This window comes from Petaurus breviceps, unplaced genomic scaffold, assembly GCF_028583685.1.
Source record: "Petaurus breviceps papuanus isolate PSGF00001 unplaced genomic scaffold, PetGlider_PUasm1.0 156, whole genome shotgun sequence".
Lineage (NCBI taxonomy): Eukaryota > Metazoa > Chordata > Mammalia > Diprotodontia > Petauridae > Petaurus > Petaurus breviceps.
Genome location: NW_027185720.1, coordinates 13,331,181 through 13,341,501, shown reverse-complemented (window position 1 = coordinate 13,341,501; position 10,321 = coordinate 13,331,181).

Below are 10,321 nucleotides of genomic sequence, written 5' to 3'. Positions count from 1 at the left end.
AAAAGATCTCAAAGGGCTTAGGTTAGGGGTTCTTAAGTTGGATCCATAGTGGATATGTGGATGGATTTCAGGGGATCTACGACCTTAGTTTAAAAAAATCTTTTGATAATTTTATTTCTGATATGTTTCATTTTATGATTTAAAAACATTTCTGAGAAGAGGTCCAGACTTCCAATGCCAATGTGGTGGAGTGAAGAAGGAACCCTTTGAAGCCTTCCCAAATTCCTCTCCAAACAACTAGAAAACAGATTTAGAATTGATTTGGGAGTAGGGAAACAGCTGGGGTGGGAGGGAAGTGAGTCTAAAGGCAGCAGCAGCAGCAACAGCCTCCAGGCTTACAGCAGGGGGCCAGCAGCAAGACTCCAAGCCTGGGACAGTCCACCTTCCAGGCCCCACACTCTCACAAGCCAGCAGACCCCTAGCCAAGTGAGTAGTCTGTGCTGGTCAGCAAGGCCCCAGCCATCAACCCCGCCCCCAGCACAAATCACCAGGGAGGTCTTGACCCCATTGCTTGTGTTGTGTTTGTCCTTGAAGAGAACCATGACATCAGGGAAATGATGACGTGACTTGCAGTTGACTTGGATTTGAGTGAGAGAGGGCTGGGCAGGGCCACCAGCTTCACTTTCTTCTCCAGAGCCATCTGGGTCCAGTGGCCAGATATTCATCAGAACGACTAGAGATGGGCCAGGATGCAAGGGAGACCCTGGACCTTGTAGGCCAAGGCCTTTTCAGGTGAAGCAATGCCCATTTAGTCCCTTGACTCTCACTTCTTTAAGAGACCCCATTGCTGACCAGTAGTGAAGCCCCACACTGAGGCTAGCCAACTGTGAGACCCCCCCCACCCCCCCCGTCCCCCACCCCCCCCCCAGTAGAGAGATCCTGTTTCCATAGCAACCCAGCAGCAAGGCCCCAGCCTTCAGTCAGATCAGGCACAAAATTAGTCCTCTAGTCTTCTAGCAAAAAAGCCCTGTTTCCATAGCAACCCAGCAACAAAGCCCCACCCTGGGACAGACCAGGAACAAGAACCTTCCTCCAGGGCCAGGAAATGTTTGGGGGAAAAAAAAAGCATAGAAAATCCTAGAGAATCAACTAAAAAACTACTTGACATTATTAACAATTTTAGTAAAATTTCAGGATACAAAAGAAACTCACATTAATCATCAGCATTTCTGTATATTACCAATAAAGTCTAGCAGCAAGAGAGAGAAATTCCATTTAAAATAAGTGTAGACAACATAAAATACAGGAGTCTGTCTGCTAAGACAAACCCAGGAACTATATGAACACAACTATAAAAAAATTTTTTTCACACAAATAAAATAAGATCTAAACAATTGAAAAAATATTAATTGCTCATGGGTAGGTTGAGCCAATATAATAAAAATGACAATTCAACCTAAATTAATGTATTTATTCAGTGCCATATCAATCAAACTATAGAAAAATTATTTTATGCAGCTAGAAAAAAAATAAAATTTATCTGGAAGAACAAAAGCTCAAGGATATCATGGGAATCAACCAAAAAAGATGTGAAAAAAGGTGGTCTAGCCATACCAGATCTCAGACTATATAATAAAGTGGTAATTATCAAAACAATATGCTACTAGCTAAGAAATAGAGTGGTGGATCAGTGGAACAGATTAGGTATAAATAACATTATAGTAAATGACAATAGAAATTTAGTCTACAATAAACCCAAAGATTCAAGTTTTTAGAACAAAAACTCCTTATTTGACAGAAACTGCTGGGAAAACTGGAAAACATTAGGACACAAAATAGGCATGGACCTCCCACCATATACCAAAATAAAAATGGGTGCATGACTTAGACATAAAGGGTGATACCATAAACAAATTGAAAGACCAAGGAATAAGTTTAACTTTCAGATCTATGGGGAGAGGAAGAATTCATGACCAAAGAATCAAGATAGCATTTCAAAATGTAAGATAATTTTGATTATGTTAAATTTGGGTATTAAATAATAATAAGGGCTATAAAACTGCATACCCTGTGATCCAGCAATACCACTGCTAGGTCTATATCCCAAAGGCATCCAAAAAAAGAAGAAAGGACCTATTTGTATAAAAATATGTATAGCAGCTCTTTTTTGTGGTGGCTAAGATTTGTAGAGCAAAGAGATGCTCATAAATTGGGGAATGACTAAACAAGCTGTAGAATATGATTGTAATGGAATGTTATTGTGCTATAAGACATGACAAACAGGATTATTTCAGAAAAACCTGGAAAGACTTACATGAACTGATGCATAGTGAAGTGAACAAGACCAAGAGAAATTGTACACAGTAACAGCAATATTGTACAATGATCAACTGTGAATGAGTTCGCTATTCTCAGCAATACAATGATCCACGACAATCCCAGAGGACTAATGATGAAACATGCTATCTGCCTCCAGAGAAAGAATTGATATTGATTGAATACAGACTGAAGCAGACTATTTTTCTCTTCCTTCCTTCCTTCCTTCCTTCCTTCCTTCCTTCCTTCCTTCCTTCCTTCCTTCCTTCCTTCCTTCCTTCCTTCCTTCCTTCCTTCCTTCCTTCCTTCCTTCCTTTCTTTCTTTCTTTCTTTCTTTCTTTCTTTCTTTCTTTCTTTCTTTCTTTCTTTCTTTCTTTCTTTCTTTCTTTCTTTCTTTCTTTCCTTTCTTGTCTTCTTGTACAAAATGACTAATATGGAAATGTTTTACATTATTGTACATATATAACCTGTATCTGATTGCTTACCACCTCAGGGAAGGGGGAGGGGAGGGAATGAAAGAGGGATAGAATTTGGAACTGAAAACTTTAAACAAAAATGTTTAAAAACCAGGAAAAAAAGAAGGGATCCATGAGCTTCCCCAGAATAATGGTCAAGGGGACCCATGATAAATAAATAAAGGTTAAATCCTAGGATTTAGGGAAAGGTGAGATAAGATTCAGTCAAGATTGAGGATGTAGTGGGTAAAGCAATGAACTTGAAATCAGAGATAGTTGAAATACTAATTCTGACAGTTACTTCTTATGGGCAAGAATTTGCCCCCTAGAATGGCTAGCATTTCTATAGTACATTAAAGTTTGCAAAGTACTTTACAAATATTATCTCACTTGGTCCTCAGAACAGCTCTTAGAGGTAGGTGGCCCCCTCTCCCATTTTATTACCCCCGTTTACAGACAAGGCAGGCAGAGGCTAAGTGACTTGCCCAGGGTCATCCAGCTAGCAGATTTGAACTGAAGTCTACCTTTGGGTCACCTAGCTGCCTAACAAGTCACTTGACATTCTCAGGGTCTTAGTTTCTTCCTCGTCTGTAAAATGGGAGGGTTGGATTAGATGATATCTGAGGTCTCTTACAATTCTAGGTCTAGAATCTGATGATTCCACAGACTAAAATTCTATAGACAAATCTGGCCCAGATGGGTTGGGAAGCTTTCCAGAATGAGATTCTGAAGACAAAGGGAAACATCTCTAATCAGGAAAGAGGTGAGTTTCTTGAAGAGACAAGGGATCAAATGGGGAAATATACATGAAATGCTTTGCAAACCTTATGTACTCTGAGTTGACATTTTGCTTTGGGGGCTCGCCTATGAGAAGGATCTTGTGATTCCCTGGTCGAGATTCTGAGTGTTCCTGTGTTCAGAGCTCCCTGACTGCCCAGATATAAAGGCTCTCTTGATCCATGTATGTAAAGTATATAGCAATATTGCTTTGATTCAGTCAGTCAGAGCCCTGTCTGTTGGTCTTTATTTCTCTGCTTATATTTTCTCTGAAGTTCAGGGTGATGACTTTTCCCCTGAACTAGTGAATGAAATTAAAAAAAGATTGTTGATCCTTAAACATCTGTCTTTCCTAGTAAAGCAGATCTAAGAACCTGTGCTAGCAGCCATCCTGGGTATGCCAGTGTGGTTGCTGTTATAACAACTTAGATTTTAAAAAGACACATATAGGCACTGGTAGCCAAGACATGTAATACCAAGGAATACAAAAGCCTGGAATGGTCCTATATATGAGTGTTAGCAGTGCTGGAGCTTGGAATGAGCTGAGAGTCCTGAAGAATAGCAAGAATGGCATAAGGGGCTTAAAAATCCTGTATCTTAGGAAAGAGAGGAGGCTCAAGTAAGGGATAAGATCCCTGCTTGGGTATATGGGATGATGATTACTGATATTGGAGAGAAGGCAGAACTACTCAACTCCTCAACAGAAAACTTCTGTTTTCTGTGCCAAGGAGAACAATGTTTGGACTGGACAGGATGAACAAATGGCTAATAGAGTTGAAATAAGATAATTAGGGAAATGGTAAGAGAGCACCTAGATGCTTTCAATTCATTCAAGTCACCAGACTCAGACAAGCTATATCCCATGATACTGAAAGAACTAGTCAATGTGATTGCTAAGCTGTCTGAAAGATCACAGGACATGGGACAGGTGCCCCAGACCTTAATAAGGATTATTTGCCTCTTTTTTTTCCTAAAAGAAGATTGGAGACTGAAAACGCTAGGCTAGAGGTGTCAAAGACCTTTAGGTCTTATTTGGCCCATAAGTGCAGTTTGATCCAGAGTAAAATGTAATTAGGAAATTTTTAACAAAAGAAATAAAATACAATAAAATGTCGATAAGAATTTCATTTTAAAAGTAATTTAATATACAGCTGCAAGAATCCTTCTGTGTGGATTGGAGGCCACCATTTATATTTGCATTAATACCACTTCTAGACTGTTTGAGCTTAATTTTGCTTCCAGACAAAATTTTAGTATGTTCTATTAATAGAAGGACCAGAATTTAAGAATGCCTCAAGGGTTGAAGCTGCCTCCATTGACACAGTGCATTTTTTAATCTCTGAGGCAAAGAAAATAGAGATAGTAGGATGAAAATTTTTATCTCGAAATAAAATTCTATCATCTACTTGTGATTATTTGTATTTTAAGTATATTTACACAGATAGAAGTCATAGGAATTATAGTAAAATTATTTTTAAAAATGTCTGCATCAATCAGCATGCTTGACCCTTTTAGTGAATTACTGTATCTAGAGAAGGAATCAGGGGACGCAGAGCCCTTGTGACTTCATCATGAACACACCACATCAGATGAACTTAATCTCTTTGGACAAGTTTCCTAGATGGGTAGATCAAGGGATGGGGAAGGTAGAGTTGACTTAGCTTTTGGCAAAGCATTTCACAAAGTTTGTCAGCTTGCTCTCGGGCCCAAGATGGAGAGATTAGGAGTCTTCAAAATTGGGTGAATGATGAGACCCAGAGCAATCCTTACTGGATCAAGGTCTGCTTGAAGGGGGGGGGGGCGGAGGTAGCATCACAGTAGGGAGCTGTCCTTGGACTGGGCAGCTGAACGTTTGTTATCTATGTCTGGATAAGCTTATCAAACTTCCACATGACGTGAAACAGCCAAGGACAGCCACTCTAAATCAGGCAAAAACGTCTAGAAAGCCTGGAATGATAGGGGTAAATTTAATATTATGAAATTAGGATTATGACACATTTATTTATTTACACACAGCTTGCAAAAAGCCTGCAAAAAGGTTTGGACATATTATCTCACTGAGACTTAGAATAGTTCTTTAAGGTAGATTGTATCAGAATTATTATCCCATCTTATAGAATAGGAGACTGGAGCTGAGAGAGGTTTAAGGGACTTGTTGATGGTGTCTAGTTAGGTGGTGCAGTGTATAGAGTGCAGGTCTTGAAGTCAGGGAAATCTGAGTTCACATTCTGTCTCAGATACTAGCTACGTGACCCTGGGCAACTTGAAAAGAAAAATCCAAAACAAAGCCCGGTCTCAGTTTTCTCAACTGTAAAATAATGATAATAACAATACTTACCTCATATGTGTTCACTTAGCACTGTCCCTGGTGCAAAGTAAGTGCTTAATAAATCCTGGTTCCCCCCCTCTGGCTCCCCAGTACACAATGGTGTTGCAAGTATTAAGTGTTGGAATCAGGATTTGAATCTACATTTTCCTGATTCCAAGTTGAATGCTCAGCCCACAGTGCCAGGCTAAGTAAAGCCCTATACTTGGTTCAAAAGAATAACTGTTCAGGTACAACACAATTGCTTAAATGAAAAAAGGTCTGGGGTCATAGTGGACTGCAACAGTGTTATGATTCAACAGTGTGATATGATAGCCAAAGGAAAAATCAAATGGGGTCTCAGGCTTTATTAATAATAAGAGGAGAGGTTGAGAACGAGGGAGGCAATTGTCCCACTGTACTCTACGTCAGTCATTTGGCATCTGCAGTATTTTGTTCAGTTTGGGATGAGTCATTTTGGGAGGGTTACTTATATGGTGGAGAGTGACCAGATGAACTAAGGGACTCAGGGTCTTGTTGTATGGTGACTGATTGGAAGGAATTGGGATGTTTGGCCTGTAAAAAGAACATTGGGGTTGGGGGTGGTAGTGGTGGGGTGGACTTGATGCCTGCCTTCAAGTATTTCAAGGGCTCTCATGTGGCAGAGGGATTACATCTGTTCTGCTTGGCCCTTGAGGGTGGAACTGGGAGATAGGAATATGTGCAAGATGCAGGTTTGGGGACAATATAAGGAGAAACATTAAGAGTTAAAGCAGTTTGGCAGTGGAAAGAAATGTTCTGTGTGGGAGGGGGTGAGCTCCTCTTCACCAGAGCTCTTAGCATCCGAGATTTGCAGTCACAGGGGTCTTCCAAGGGATCTGGTCCAGCCTCCTCAATGAAGGGCCAGAAGGGCACTGGTTGTCATCTAGTCCTGCCCTTCCCCCCTTCTTCTATGTATGAAGCACTCGAGACCCAGAGAGGGCCAATGACTAACCTTAGATCATACAGAGAATCAATAGCAGGGCCAGGATTTGAACCTGGGTCTTCTGAGCCCAAATCCAGGGTGCTTCTCCCTATACAATTACTATTATCTCTATTTTACGGTTGGGAAAATTGGACATGCATGGACAGAAGTGGTTTCAGGAAGGCCACATAGTAAGTTGCAGAACTAATACCCAGCCCCAAGTCATTAGAGTTCCAGTCCAGGGGATTCTTTTCAAGAAATCTTCCGGGGGACAGTGAGGAAGGAGGCTTGCATGTTGCCTCTCACGTTCACAGAACCTGAATCTTTAAATTTCAAACAACAAAGGTAGAAGTTTAGGCCGTTCAGTACCATGGAAAGAGCTGATTGATTGTTGATTGATCCTTTGATTGACTTTGGAGTCAGAAGTCTTGGGTTTGAATCTCAGCCCTGTCACTCCCTGTGAAAGCCTGAGCAGGGTATGTAACATCTCTGGGTCTCAGTTTCCTCATCTGTAAAATCGAGGAGGGGCAGTAGGGCTGGGTGGCAACTTGTTCCTTTAAATAGCAGACCTAGTCGCAGGGCTCAAGATAGATCTCAGTTCAGGTCTCACTCCTGTGTACTGCCCCTGTACCCCCAGTAAACATTAACCAAGGAATGTTCCTTGCCTAAGGGCTGGGGGTTCAGTAAGAGGGAGCCCTGGCACGCGCCATGTCCAGTCCTTCTTGTCTCTAGGGGAGAAGGGCAGGAAGGAAGGACATGGAATGGGGAGCAGGTGGAATGTGGTGAGCCTCAGGGGGTGGCAATTACCCAGGTTAACACGTGTTGAGACATTTAGAGGTAATAATGTCTCTGCTCTAAGGCCCCTCCCAGCTCTGACATTCTCTGTCCTAAGGTCTTTCTCAGCTCTGACATTCCATGTTCTAAGGTCTGTCACAGCTCTAAATCCTGTGATGCCAATTAACACTGCTTTCCCATCCAAGACTGAGCTGCCTGAGAGCAGAAGAGGCTGCTCTAGGAGGTCATGAGCTCCCCATCCCTAGAGGATGGACAACCACAGTGGTCTGCCCAGTTGACCTTTATGAAATGCTTGTTGAAAGGAATGCAATTTCTGTTCTGGGAAGGGTTGGCCTAGATACCTCTGCTGTCCCCTTTAGTTCTGTGAGTCTGTGACTCTTCCACAGGCTTCTGGTGGGAGGCCAGGTAGGCAAGTGGTGGCCATGAGTATGGACATCATAAGGAACCCAGGGGGTTAGGGAGGAAGGGGAGTGTTTGGGAAACATGAGCTCATTCTTCTGTCCCAGAGTATCTTTGATTTTTCATTTGTCCTGTGCCTTGTAATAACTCCCTCTCTCTCTCTCCCCCCCCCACCCCCCCCCCCCTCTCTCTCTCTCTCTCTCTCTCTCTCTCTCTCTCTCTCTCTCTCTCTCTCTCCTCTCTCTCCCCCCCCTCTCTCTCTCTCACACACACACACACACACACACACACACACACACAGCACATTTTCTCAAAACAACTCCATGAGGTCTGAGGTGCAAGGATTAAGAACCCCATTTTACCAGGGAAGAAACTGAAGACCAGAGAGGGCCAGAGACTTACCCAAGGTCCCACAGCTGATGATTGTCCATCTGAGGATGAGGAGAAGGGTAAGAAAATCAGAGTTTAGAGCAGGGGGAGAGACCTTTTGGTGGAGAGGCTGTGGAAAGCTTCCTGAAGGAAAGGTTGTTTCAGCTGGTCTTGTGAGGAGAGAGATTTTTATAGGAGGTAGAAAGGTGGAGTGAGGAGATGATAGTTATTCTAGGCAGAAAGAAAAGACACATCCAGGGGAATGTTTGGGAATGGGGACCAGATCACAGAAAGGGAGTGCAGAGTGGTAGCAGGAGGTAATGCTTGAAAGGGAGTTTGGTGACAAATCATGGAGGGCATTGAATGCCAGGCAGAGGAGTCTGAATTTCATCTTGAAGGCAACAGGAAGCGACAAAAGTGTCTTGAGCTGGGTTGAGGGTGTGGGTATGGGGAAGAGTGTCATGATATGAATTTGACTCTAAGGCGATTACTAAAAATCACATACAGGATTGAATGCTCATAGCACATTCCCTGCCTCACTTCTCAGACTCCTTGCCACCTAGTGGAGAGAAGAAAGGATCCTCTCTATCCTGATAGCAAGCAATAAGCCTTAAAGGCAAGTAGGTGATGAAGGGGAGAGAGTACTGGAGTCAGGAAGACCTGAGTTCAAATCCAGCCTCAGCCACTTACCAGCTGGGCAAATCACTTAGCCTTTTTTTGCCTTAGTTTCCCCTTTTGTAAAATGGAGACAAGAATAATAACTACCTTACAGGGTGGGTGTTCTGAGGTTCAAGGGAGATAATATTTGTAAAGTACGTAGCACATCATGGGTACTTAAATGCTTCCTCCTAAAGCTGATCTTCTTAGCTCAAAGGAAAGGGAGGCCAACAGAGTTAGGGGGCGGGTCCCGTATTGTCTTGGGGTGATCTTGTAAGCTGGGTCTGAAGAATCTCAGGAGAAGCAGAGAGAGGGTGCTCAGATCTTCTGGTTAGGGGAGGTGGCAGAGCTTTGTGGGGCTGTATCCCCAGGTGGGGGCAGCTAGGGTCTAAGAGAGGAGTCTAGTGGAATCTCTTCAGAGAGCTGGTCTGCAGGGAGATAACGTTCAGGTCTCGACTTTCACTAAAGCACCTGGCCTCCCCCAAAATCCTCTGGACCCAGCATTTCCCCCATGGCCTATCCATCTTACTATTTTGTTCTGTCCTTGCTTGTGTCACTCCCTAAAAGTTTCTTGCTCCTTTAGGGTAGGGCACTGTGCCCTCTCTGGCTGTGGTGGACAGGGCACTCACTGGACAAGGAGGTGAGAGATCTGGGATCTTGTTCTGGCCACGAAGTTCCCTTTCTGTGACATCTTAAGTACATCTTCCTCTTTTTTGGGGTCTCAGTCTTCAGGTGGATAAAATTATGTTGTTTGGGACTAGGTAATTGCCAAGACTCCTCCCAGCTCTGATATTGCATGTTTTAGGGTTCCTTCTAGCTTTGACATTTGCCACTCTGATCTCTGTTTTCAAGTTCTCTTCCGGCACCAACAGCCTATGTTCCAACATTGTACGTTCTAAGGTCCTTTCCTGGCCTAGCATTCTGGAACCTAGTCCTTTGTTGCAGGGCCTGTTGTGCTGTGGGGTTCAGGAAGACTTATTAAATTTGACAGAGTTGAATTGGGAGCCCTCAGCAGCTCAGGAAGCCTGGAAAGCTCCCTGCTGTCTCTGGTTTCCCTTCCTCCCTTCTCCCTCTGCCTCCCCCTCCCCCCTGCCCAAGGGCAGCAGCTGCCAGGGCTCCCTGGAAGGCCAAGGAACCCCGCCCCAGCACATAAAAGGAGGGGGCGGGGCTCGGGCTGGCCCTGGCAGCCTCCACTGCCCACAGGCCCATGGGCTGCAGATCGAGCAGGTGGAGAACACGAACTGCTGGGTGGGTGTCAGAGTGTGGACTTCACTGATCTTCTCTTCCCTACTCTCTCCTCTCCTCTCCTCTCCTCTCCTCTCCTCTCCTCTCCTCTCCTCTCCT